Here is a 13587-nt window from a genome sequence, read left to right on the forward strand (position 1 = left end):
ATGGAACCTGCTGCCTCGCACAGTCCAAGAGACCTCCACCCTGGAGACCACAAACAGACTGATGACTGTTACTCACATGTTTCATTAATGTTCCTTCACTTCCTAAATATACATCCCACACGCTGAGGTCTTTATTCTGTTCTACTTATTGCGTATCTTGTGCTCTGTGTAAATGTGAATGTAAAGTTCTGTGAGTGCTATTGGGAGCAAAGTGATGTATAAGTAACATTATTACTGGTGAGACTGACAGGAGTCAGATCTAGTTACACCATACATTACATATACAGAAGGGGAAATGTATGAGTAACATTATTACTGGTGAGAATAACAGGAGTCAGATCTAGTTACACCATACGTTACATATACAGAAGGGGAAATGTATAAGTATCATTATTACTGGTGATAATGACAGGAGTCAGATTTAGTTACACCATACATTACATATACAGAAGGGGAAATGTATAAGTAACGTGAGAATGACAGGAGTCAGATCTAGTTACACCATACTTTGCATATGCAGGAGGGGAAATGTATAAGTAACATTATTACTGGTGATAATGACAGGAGTCAGATCTAGTTACACCATACATTACATATACAGAAGGGGAAATGTATAAGTAACATTATTACCGGTGAGAATGACAGGAGTCAAATCTAGTTACACCATACATTACATATAGAAAAGGGGAAATATATAAGTAACATTATTACTGGTGAGAGTTACAGGAGTCAGATCTAGTTACACCATACGTTACATATACAGAAGGGGAAATGTATAAGTAACATTATTACTGGTGAGAATGACAGGAGTCAGATCTAGTTATACCATACGTTACATATACAGAAGGGGAAATGTATAAGTAACATTATTACTGATGAGAATGACAGGAGTCAGATCTAGTTACACCATACATTACATATACAGAAGGGGAAATGTATAAGTAACATTATTACTGGTGAGAATTACAGGAGTCAGATCTAGTTACACCATACGTTACATATACAGAAGGAGAAATGTAAAAGTAACATTATTACTGGTGAGAATGACAGGAGTCAGATCTAGTTACACCATATATTCCATATACAGAAGGGGAAATGTATAAGTAACATTATTACTGGTGAGAATGACAGAAGTCAGATCTAGTTACACCATACATTACATATACAGAAGGGGAAATGTATAAGTATCATTATTACTGGTGAGAATGACAGGAGTCAGATGTAGTTACACCATACGTTACATATACAGAAGGGGAAATGTATAAGTAACATTATTACTGGTGAGGATGACAGGAGTCAGATCTAGTTACACCATACGTTACATATACAGAAGGGGAAATGTATAAGTAACATTATTACTGGTGAGAATGACAGAAGTCAGATCTAGTTACACCATACGTTACATATACAGAAGGGGAAATGTATAAGTAACATTATTACTGGTAAGAGTGACAGGAGTCAGATCTAGTTACACCATACGTTACATATACAGAAGGGGAAATGTATAAGTAACATTATTACTGGTGAGAATGACAGGAGTCAGATCTAGTTATACCATACGTTACATATACAGAAGGGGAAATGTATAAGTAACATTATTACTGATGAGAATGACAGGAATCAGATCTAGTTACACCATACATTACATATACAGAAGGGGAAATGTATAAGTATCATTATTACTGGTGAGAATGACAGGAGTCAGATCTAGTTACACCATACGTTACATATACAGAAGGGGAAATGTATAAGTAACATTATTACTGATGAGAATGACAGGAATCAGATCTAGTTACACCATACATTACATATACAGAAGGGGAAATGTATAAGTATCATTATTACTGGTGAGAATGACAGGAGTCAGATCTAGTTACACCATACGTTACATATACAGAAGGGGAAATGTATAAGTAACATTATTACTGGTGAGAATTACAGGAGTCAGATCTAGTTACACCATACGTTACATATACAGAAGGAGAAATGTATAAGTAACATTATTACTGGTGAGAATGACAGGAGTCAGATCTAGTTACACCATATATTCCATATACAGAAGGGGAAATGTATAAGTAACATTATTACTGGTGAGAGTGACAGGAGTCAGATCTAGTTACACCATATACGTTACATATACAGAAGGGGAAATGTATAAGTAACATTATTACTGGTGAGAATGACAGGAGTCAGATCTAGTTACACTATACATTACATATACAGAAGGGGAAATGTTTAAGTATCATTATTACTGGTGAGAATGACAGGAGTCAGATGTAGTTACACCATACGTTACATATACAGAAGGGGAAATGTATAAGTAACATTATTACTGGTGAGGATGACAGGAGTCAGATCTAGTTACACCATACGTTACATATACAGAAGGGGAAATGTATAAGTAACATTATTACTGATGAGAATGACAGGAGTCAGATCTAGTTACACCATACATTACATATACAGAAAGGGAAATGTATAAGTATCATTATTACTGGTGAGAATGACAGGAGTCAGATGTAGTTACACCATACGTTACATATACAGAAGGGGAAATGTATAAGTAACATTATTACTGGTGAGGATGACAGGAGTCAGATCTAGTTACACCATACGTTACATATACAGAAGGGGAAATGTATAAGTAACATTATTACTGGTGAGAATGACAGAAGTCAGATCTAGTTACACCATACGTTACATATACAGAAGGGGAAATGTATAAGTAACATTATTACTGGTAAGAGTGACAGGAGTCAGATCTAGTTACACCATACGTTACATATACAGAAGGGGAAATGTATAAGTAACATTACTGGTGAGAATGACAGGAGTCAGATCTAGTTATACCATACGTTACATATACAGAAGGGGAAATGTATAAGTAACATTATTACTGATGAGAATGACAGGAGTCAGATCTAGTTACACCATACGTTACATATACAGAAGGGGAAATGTATAAGTAACATTATTACTGGTGAGAGTGACAGGAGTCAGACCTAGTTACACCTTATGTTCCATATACAGAAGGGGAAATGTATAAGTAACATTATTACTGGTGAGAATGACAGGAGTCAGATCTAGTTACACCATACATTACATATACAGAAGGGGAAATGTATGAGTAACATTATTACTGGTGAGAATAACAGGAGTCAGATCTAGTTACACCATACGTTACATATACAGAAGGGGAAATGTATAAGTATCATTATTACTGGTGATAATGACAGGAGTCAGATTTAGTTACACCATACATTACATATACAGAAGGGGAAATGTATAAGTAACGTGAGAATGACAGGAGTCAGATCTAGTTACACCATACTTTGCATATGCAGGAGGGGAAATGTATAAGTAACATTATTACTGGTGATAATGACAGGAGTCAGATCTAGTTACACCATACATTACATATACAGAAGGGGAAATGTATAAGTAACATTATTACCGGTGAAAATGACAGGAGTCAAATCTAGTTACATCATACATTACATATAGAAAAGGGGAAATATATAAGTAACATTATTACTGGTGAGAGTTACAGGAGTCAGATCTAGTTACACCATACGTTCCATATACAGAAGGGGAAATGTATAAGTAACATTATTACTGGTGAGAATGACAGGAGTCAGATCTACTTACACCATACGTTACATATACATAAGGGGAAATGTATAAGTAACATTATTATTGGTGAGAATGACAGGAGTCAGATCTAGTTACACCATGCGTTACATATACAGAAGGGGAAATGTATAAGTAACATTATTACTGGTGAGAATGAGAGGAGTCAGATCTAGTTACACCATACATTACATATACAGAAGGGGAAATGTATGAGTAACATTATTACTGGTGAGAATAACAGGAGTCAGATCTAGTTACACCATACGTTACATATACAGAAGGGGAAATGTATAAGTATCATTATTACTGGTGATAATGACAGGAGTCAGATTTAGTTACACCATACATTACATATACAGAAGGGGAAATGTATAAGTAACGTGAGAATGACAGGAGTCAGATCTAGTTACACCATACTTTGCATATGCAGGAGGGGAAATGTATAAGTAACATTATTACTGGTGATAATGACAGGAGTCAGATCTAGTTACACCATACATTACATATACAGAAGGGGAAATGTATAAGTAACATTATTACTGGTGAGAATTACAGGAGTCAGATCTAGTTACACCATACGTTACATATACAGAAGGAGAAATGTATAAGTAACATTATTACTGGTGAGAATGACAGGAGTCAGATCTAGTTACACCATATATTCCATATACAGAAGGGGAAATGTATAAGTAACATTATTACTGGTGAGAGTGACAGGAGTCAGATCTAGTTACACCATATACGTTACATATACAGAAGGGGAAATGTATAAGTAACATTATTACTGGTGAGAATGACAGGAGTCAGATCTAGTTACACTATACATTACATATACAGAAGGGGAAATGTTTAAGTATCATTATTACTGGTGAGAATGACAGGAGTCAGATGTAGTTACACCATACGTTACATATACAGAAGGGGAAATGTATAAGTAACATTATTACTGGTGAGGATGACAGGAGTCAGATCTAGTTACACCATACGTTACATATACAGAAGGGGAAATGTATAAGTAACATTATTACTGATGAGAATGACAGGAGTCAGATCTAGTTACACCATACATTACATATACAGAAAGGGAAATGTATAAGTATCATTATTACTGGTGAGAATGACAGGAGTCAGATGTAGTTACACCATACGTTACATATACAGAAGGGGAAATGTATAAGTAACATTATTACTGGTGAGGATGACAGGAGTCAGATCTAGTTACACCATACGTTACATATACAGAAGGGGAAATGTATAAGTAACATTATTACTGGTGAGAATGACAGAAGTCAGATCTAGTTACACCATACGTTACATATACAGAAGGGGAAATGTATAAGTAACATTATTACTGGTAAGAGTGACAGGAGTCAGATCTAGTTACACCATACGTTACATATACAGAAGGGGAAATGTATAAGTAACATTACTGGTGAGAATGACAGGAGTCAGATCTAGTTATACCATACGTTACATATACAGAAGGGGAAATGTATAAGTAACATTATTACTGATGAGAATGACAGGAGTCAGATCTAGTTACACCATACGTTACATATACAGAAGGGGAAATGTATAAGTAACATTATTACTGGTGAGAGTGACAGGAGTCAGACCTAGTTACACCTTATGTTCCATATACAGAAGGGGAAATGTATAAGTAACATTATTACTGGTGAGAATGACAGGAGTCAGATCTAGTTACACCATACATTACATATACAGAAGGGGAAATGTATGAGTAACATTATTACTGGTGAGAATAACAGGAGTCAGATCTAGTTACACCATACGTTACATATACAGAAGGGGAAATGTATAAGTATCATTATTACTGGTGATAATGACAGGAGTCAGATTTAGTTACACCATACATTACATATACAGAAGGGGAAATGTATAAGTAACGTGAGAATGACAGGAGTCAGATCTAGTTACACCATACTTTGCATATGCAGGAGGGGAAATGTATAAGTAACATTATTACTGGTGATAATGACAGGAGTCAGATCTAGTTACACCATACATTACATATACAGAAGGGGAAATGTATAAGTAACATTATTACCGGTGAAAATGACAGGAGTCAAATCTAGTTACATCATACATTACATATAGAAAAGGGGAAATATATAAGTAACATTATTACTGGTGAGAGTTACAGGAGTCAGATCTAGTTACACCATACGTTCCATATACAGAAGGGGAAATGTATAAGTAACATTATTACTGGTGAGAATGACAGGAGTCAGATCTACTTACACCATACGTTACATATACATAAGGGGAAATGTATAAGTAACATTATTATTGGTGAGAATGACAGGAGTCAGATCTAGTTACACCATGCGTTACATATACAGAAGGGGAAATGTATAAGTAACATTATTACTGGTGAGAATGAGAGGAGTCAGATCTAGTTACACCATACATTACATATACAGAAGGGGAAATGTATGAGTAACATTATTACTGGTGAGAATAACAGGAGTCAGATCTAGTTACACCATACGTTACATATACAGAAGGGGAAATGTATAAGTATCATTATTACTGGTGATAATGACAGGAGTCAGATTTAGTTACACCATACATTACATATACAGAAGGGGAAATGTATAAGTAACGTGAGAATGACAGGAGTCAGATCTAGTTACACCATACTTTGCATATGCAGGAGGGGAAATGTATAAGTAACATTATTACTGGTGATAATGACAGGAGTCAGATCTAGTTACACCATACATTACATATACAGAAGGGGAAATGTATAAGTAACATTATTACCGGTGAGAATGACAGGAGTCAAATCTAGTTACACCATACATTACATATAGAAAAGGGGAAATATATAAGTAACATTATTACTGGTGAGAGTTACAGGAGTCAGATCTAGTTACACCATACGTTACATATACAGAAGGGGAAATGTATAAGTAACATTATTACTGGTGAGAATGACAGAAGTCAGATCTAGTTACACCATACGTTACATATACAGAAGGGGAAATGTATAAGTAACATTATTACTGGTAAGAGTGACAGGACAAAAAAATAAATTACCAAGGTAATTAGTCCGGCGCTGTTAAGAGGATATGCTTATCCTTTTCAGCTGCTGTTTTAAAGGGATAGTTAGTCCCTGGGTAAATAATATTGAGTAAAGTGTATACAGCGCTAACAAAAAACTGGATATGGGAAATTAGTAATCACAATTTATTATAAAACATTGTTGCAACAATTAAAGTCATATATAAAAAAAGGAGGGGGACAATATTTTGTCAATAAAAAGTAAAAATATATAAAAATATATATATATAGGGCAGGCACAGCAATTTTTGTTTGATAAATTACCACACGAGGAAGCCGAATGGGTACACTGGTGCAAGGACTTGCACCAGTGTACCCATTCGGCTTCCTCGTGTGGTAATTTATCAAACAAAAATTGCTGTGCCTGCCCTATATATATATATATTTATATATTTTTACTTTTTATTGACAAAATATTGTCCCCCTCCTTTTTTTATATATGACTTTAATTGTTGCAACAATGTTTTATAATAAATTGTGATTACTAATTTCCCATATCCAGTTTTTTGTTAGCGCTGTATACACTTTACTCAATAAGAGTGACAGGAGTCAGATCTAGTTACACCATACGTTACATATACAGAAGGGGAAATGTATAAGTAACATTATTACTGGTGAGAATGACAGGAGTCAGATCTAGTTATACCATACGTTACATATACAGAAGGGGAAATGTATAAGTAACATTATTACTGATGAGAATGACAGGAGTCAGATCTAGTTACACCATACATTACATATACAGAAGGGGAAATGTATAAGTAACATTATTACTGGTGAGAATTACAGGAGTCAGATCTAGTTACACCATACGTTACATATACAGAAGGAGAAATGTAAAAGTAACATTATTACTGGTGAGAATGACAGGAGTCAGATCTAGTTACACCATATATTCCATATACAGAAGGGGAAATGTATAAGTAACATTATTACTGGTGAGAATGACAGAAGTCAGATCTAGTTACACCATACATTACATATACAGAAGGGGAAATGTATAAGTATCATTATTACTGGTGAGAATGACAGGAGTCAGATGTAGTTACACCATACGTTACATATACAGAAGGGGAAATGTATAAGTAACATTATTACTGGTGAGGATGACAGGAGTCAGATCTAGTTACACCATACGTTACATATACAGAAGGGGAAATGTATAAGTAACATTATTACTGGTGAGAATGACAGAAGTCAGATCTAGTTACACCATACGTTACATATACAGAAGGGGAAATGTATAAGTAACATTATTACTGGTAAGAGTGACAGGAGTCAGATCTAGTTACACCATACGTTACATATACAGAAGGGGAAATGTATAAGTAACATTATTACTGGTGAGAATGACAGGAGTCAGATCTAGTTATACCATACGTTACATATACAGAAGGGGAAATGTATAAGTAACATTATTACTGATGAGAATGACAGGAATCAGATCTAGTTACACCATACATTACATATACAGAAGGGGAAATGTATAAGTATCATTATTACTGGTGAGAATGACAGGAGTCAGATCTAGTTACACCATACGTTACATATACAGAAGGGGAAATGTATAAGTAACATTATTACTGATGAGAATGACAGGAATCAGATCTAGTTACACCATACATTACATATACAGAAGGGGAAATGTATAAGTATCATTATTACTGGTGAGAATGACAGGAGTCAGATCTAGTTACACCATACGTTACATATACAGAAGGGGAAATGTATAAGTAACATTATTACTGGTGAGAATTACAGGAGTCAGATCTAGTTACACCATACGTTACATATACAGAAGGAGAAATGTATAAGTTACATTATTACTGGTGAGAATGACAGGAGTCAGATCTAGTTACACCATATATTCCATATACAGAAGGGGAAATGTATAAGTAACATTATTACTGGTGAGAGTGACAGGAGTCAGATCTAGTTACACCATATACGTTACATATACAGAAGGGGAAATGTATAAGTAACATTATTACTGGTGAGAATGACAGGAGTCAGATCTAGTTACACTATACATTACATATACAGAAGGGGAAATGTTTAAGTATCATTATTACTGGTGAGAATGACAGGAGTCAGATGTAGTTACACCATACGTTACATATACAGAAGGGGAAATGTATAAGTAACATTATTACTGGTGAGGATGACAGGAGTCAGATCTAGTTACACCATACGTTACATATACAGAAGGGGAAATGTATAAGTAACATTATTACTGATGAGAATGACAGGAGTCAGATCTAGTTACACCATACATTACATATACAGAAAGGGAAATGTATAAGTATCATTATTACTGGTGAGAATGACAGGAGTCAGATGTAGTTACACCATACGTTACATATACAGAAGGGGAAATGTATAAGTAACATTATTACTGGTGAGGATGACAGGAGTCAGATCTAGTTACACCATACGTTACATATACAGAAGGGGAAATGTATAAGTAACATTATTACTGGTGAGAATGACAGAAGTCAGATCTAGTTACACCATACGTTACATATACAGAAGGGGAAATGTATAAGTAACATTATTACTGGTAAGAGTGACAGGAGTCAGATCTAGTTACACCATACGTTACATATACAGAAGGGGAAATGTATAAGTAACATTACTGGTGAGAATGACAGGAGTCAGATCTAGTTATACCATACGTTACATATACAGAAGGGGAAATGTATAAGTAACATTATTACTGATGAGAATGACAGGAGTCAGATCTAGTTACACCATACGTTACATATACAGAAGGGGAAATGTATAAGTAACATTATTACTGGTGAGAGTGACAGGAGTCAGACCTAGTTACACCTTATGTTCCATATACAGAAGGGGAAATGTATAAGTAACATTATTACTGGTGAGAATGACAGGAGTCAGATCTAGTTACACCATACATTACATATACAGAAGGGGAAATGTATGAGTAACATTATTACTGGTGAGAATAACAGGAGTCAGATCTAGTTACACCATACGTTACATATACAGAAGGGGAAATGTATAAGTATCATTATTACTGGTGATAATGACAGGAGTCAGATTTAGTTACACCATACATTACATATACAGAAGGGGAAATGTATAAGTAACGTGAGAATGACAGGAGTCAGATCTAGTTACACCATACTTTGCATATGCAGGAGGGGAAATGTATAAGTAACATTATTACTGGTGATAATGACAGGAGTCAGATCTAGTTACACCATACATTACATATACAGAAGGGGAAATGTATAAGTAACATTATTACCGGTGAAAATGACAGGAGTCAAATCTAGTTACATCATACATTACATATAGAAAAGGGGAAATATATAAGTAACATTATTACTGGTGAGAGTTACAGGAGTCAGATCTAGTTACACCATACGTTCCATATACAGAAGGGGAAATGTATAAGTAACATTATTACTGGTGAGAATGACAGGAGTCAGATCTACTTACACCATACGTTACATATACATAAGGGGAAATGTATAAGTAACATTATTATTGGTGAGAATGACAGGAGTCAGATCTAGTTACACCATGCGTTACATATACAGAAGGGGAAATGTATAAGTAACATTATTACTGGTGAGAATGAGAGGAGTCAGATCTAGTTACACCATACATTACATATACAGAAGGGGAAATGTATAAGTATCATTATTACTGGTGAGAATGACAGGAGTCAGATGTAGTTACACCATACGTTACATATACAGAAGGGGAAATGTATAAGTAACATTATTACTGGTGAGGATGACAGGAGTCAGATCTAGTTACACCATACGTTACATATACAGAAGGGGAAATGTATAAGTAACATTATTACTGGTGAGAATGACAGAAGTCAGATCTAGTTACACCATACGTTACATATACAGAAGGGGAAATGTATAAGTAACATTATTACTGGTAAGAGTGACAGGAGTCAGATCTAGTTACACCATACGTTACATATACAGAAGGGGAAATGTATAAGTAACATTATTACTGGTGAGAATGACAGGAGTCAGATCTAGTTATACCATACGTTACATATACAGAAGGGGAAATGTATAAGTAACATTATTACTGATGAGAATGACAGGAGTCAGATCTAGTTACACCATATATTCCATATACAGAAGGGGAAATGTATAAGTAACATTATTACTGTTGAGAATGACAGGAGTCAGAACTAGTTACACCATACGTTACATATACAGAAGGAGAAATGTAAAAGTAACATTATTACTGGTGAGAATGACAGGAGTCAGATCTAGTTACACCATATATTCCATATACAGAAGGGGAAATGTATAAGTAACATTATTACTGGTGAGAATGACAGAAGTCAGATCTAGTTACACCATACGTTACATATACAGAAGTGGAAATGTATAAGTAACATTATTACTGGTGAGAATGACAGGAGTCAGATCTAGTTATACCATACGTTACATATACAGAAGGGGAAATGTATAAGTAACATTATTACTGGTGAGAATGACAGGAGTCAGATCTAGTTACACCATACATTACATATACAGAAGGGGAAATGTATAAGTATCATTATTACTGGTGAGAATGACAGGAGTCAGATGTAGTTACACCATACGTTACATATACAGAAGGGGAAATGTATAAGTAACATTATTACTGGTGAGGATGACAGGAGTCAGATCTAGTTACACCATACGTTACATATACAGAAGGGGAAATGTATAAGTAACATTATTACTGATGAGAATGACAGGAGTCAGATCTAGTTACACCATACATTACATATATAGAAGGGGAAATGTATAAGTATCATTATTACTGGTGAGAATGACAGGAGTCAGATGTAGTTACACCATACGTTACATATACAGAAGGGGAAATGTATAAGTAACATTATTACTGGTGAGGATGACAGGAGTCAGATCTAGTTACACCATACGTTACATATACAGAAGGGGAAATGTATAAGTAACGTTATTACTGGTGAGAATGACAGGAGTCAGATCTAGTTACACCATATATTCCATATACAGAAGGGGAAATGTATAAGTAACATTATTACTGGTGAGAATGACAGAAGTCAGATCTAGTTACACCATACGTTACATATACAGAAGGGGAAATGTATAAGTAACATTATTACTGGTGAGAATGACAGGAGTCAGATCTAGTTACACCATACGTTACATATACAGAAGGGGAAATGTATAAGTAACATTATTACTGGTAAGAGTGACAGGAGTCAGATCTAGTTACACCATACGTTACATATACAGAAGGGGAAATGTATAAGTAACATTACTGGTGAGAATGACAGGAGTCAGATCTAGTTATACCATACGTTACATATACAGAAGGGGAAATGTATAAGTAACATTATTACTGATGAGAATGACAGGAGTCAGATCTAGTTACACCATACGTTACATATACAGAAGGGGAAATGTATAAGTAACATTATTACTGGTGAGAGTGACAGGAGTCAGACCTAGTTACACCTTATGTTCCATATACAGAAGGGGAAATGTATAAGTAACATTATTACTGGTGAGAATGACAGGAGTCAGATCTAGTTACACCATACGTTACATATACAGAAGAGGAAATGTATAAGTAACATTATTACTGATGAGAATGACAGGAGTCAGATCTAGTTACACCATACTTTACATATACAGAAGGGGAAATGTATAAGTAACATTATTACTGTTGAGAATGACAGGAGTCAGAACTAGTTACACCATACGTTACATATACAGAAGGGGAAATGTATAAGTAACATTATTACTGGTGAGAATGACAGGAGTCAGATCTAGTTACACCATACGTTACATATACATATGTCTGCATGGGGAAAGCTTTCTGTCTGACCTCCCCATATACATCGTATCCTGATCCCGGTTCTATGTGACCATCTATTACTTGTGTTACATTACATCTTATACCTGCAGTTTTATGTTTTTGTTGTTTATCTGTTTCCTGTTCTGTAAGATCACCTGCTCTGATTATGTGGATGGGGTGGAGGAGGGCATTTTTCAGCTGCCATCTTAGTCCATTAACCACTCCCCCTGCCACCATGGCAATGCATAAGCTACTCTTCTTACTGGTTCAGGAATTTTGAATCTCCGATGGGCTGAACTTTTGGCTCCTCCCCAACCAGCCCTCCCAATTAACTGAACATATGCCTCATGTGGTATAAATAGGAGCACTAGGCCCTCTCACACTTACCTTGGTGAACAAGCCTTATTCTTGCGGCGAAACGTGCGTCCAACCACAACCCATCTGGGTACCTATGGTCCTTGTGCCCAGGACCATGTCCCGGCACTGACAGCTTGATAAGTCCAGTCCCTCCCTTTTTTTCCTCTATATTTGTGTATATATTGTACACTTGAATGTAAGGTTCCTTCACTTTGGTATTGGTATTTGACCCTGTTGGACTTTTGACTGTTTTAACTCTACCGACCGCCTCCCCATTGTGTGGTGCCCCCCTCACTCCCCGGCTGAGGTGAAGGTTTCAGTACAACAGATCTCTCATCTCTGGCCTAACCCAGTGTACTCTCATCCCCTTGTCCACTGTCCAAAGGGCACACAAAGGGCAGCAGATGCAAAGGAAACCCAGTGTACTCTCATCCCCTTGTCCACTGTCCAAAGGGCACACAAAGGGCAGCAGATGCAAAGGAAACCCAGTGTACTCTCATCCCCTTGTCCACTGTCCAAAGGGCACACAAAGGGCAGCAGATGCAAAGGAAACCCAGTGCACTCTCATCCCCTTGTCCACTGTCCAAAGGGCACACAAAGGGCAGCAGATGCAAAGGAAACCCAGTGCACTCTCATCCCCTTGTCCACTGTCCAAAGGGCAGCAGATGCAAAGGA

At 36.0% G+C, this 13587-nt stretch overlaps 1 protein-coding gene across 1 annotated transcript in view; it reads left to right on the forward strand.

Moving 5' to 3' along the window:
• Positions 1 to 13587, forward strand: part of LOC134983459 (zinc finger protein 585A-like) — a 116581-nt gene that overhangs the window by 49244 nt on the left and 53750 nt on the right. The gene's annotated exons all lie outside the window — the stretch shown is intronic.

Source organism: Pseudophryne corroboree (genome assembly GCF_028390025.1).
Source record: "Pseudophryne corroboree isolate aPseCor3 chromosome 3 unlocalized genomic scaffold, aPseCor3.hap2 SUPER_3_unloc_15, whole genome shotgun sequence".
In the NCBI taxonomy this organism is placed as follows: domain Eukaryota; kingdom Metazoa; phylum Chordata; class Amphibia; order Anura; family Myobatrachidae; genus Pseudophryne; species Pseudophryne corroboree.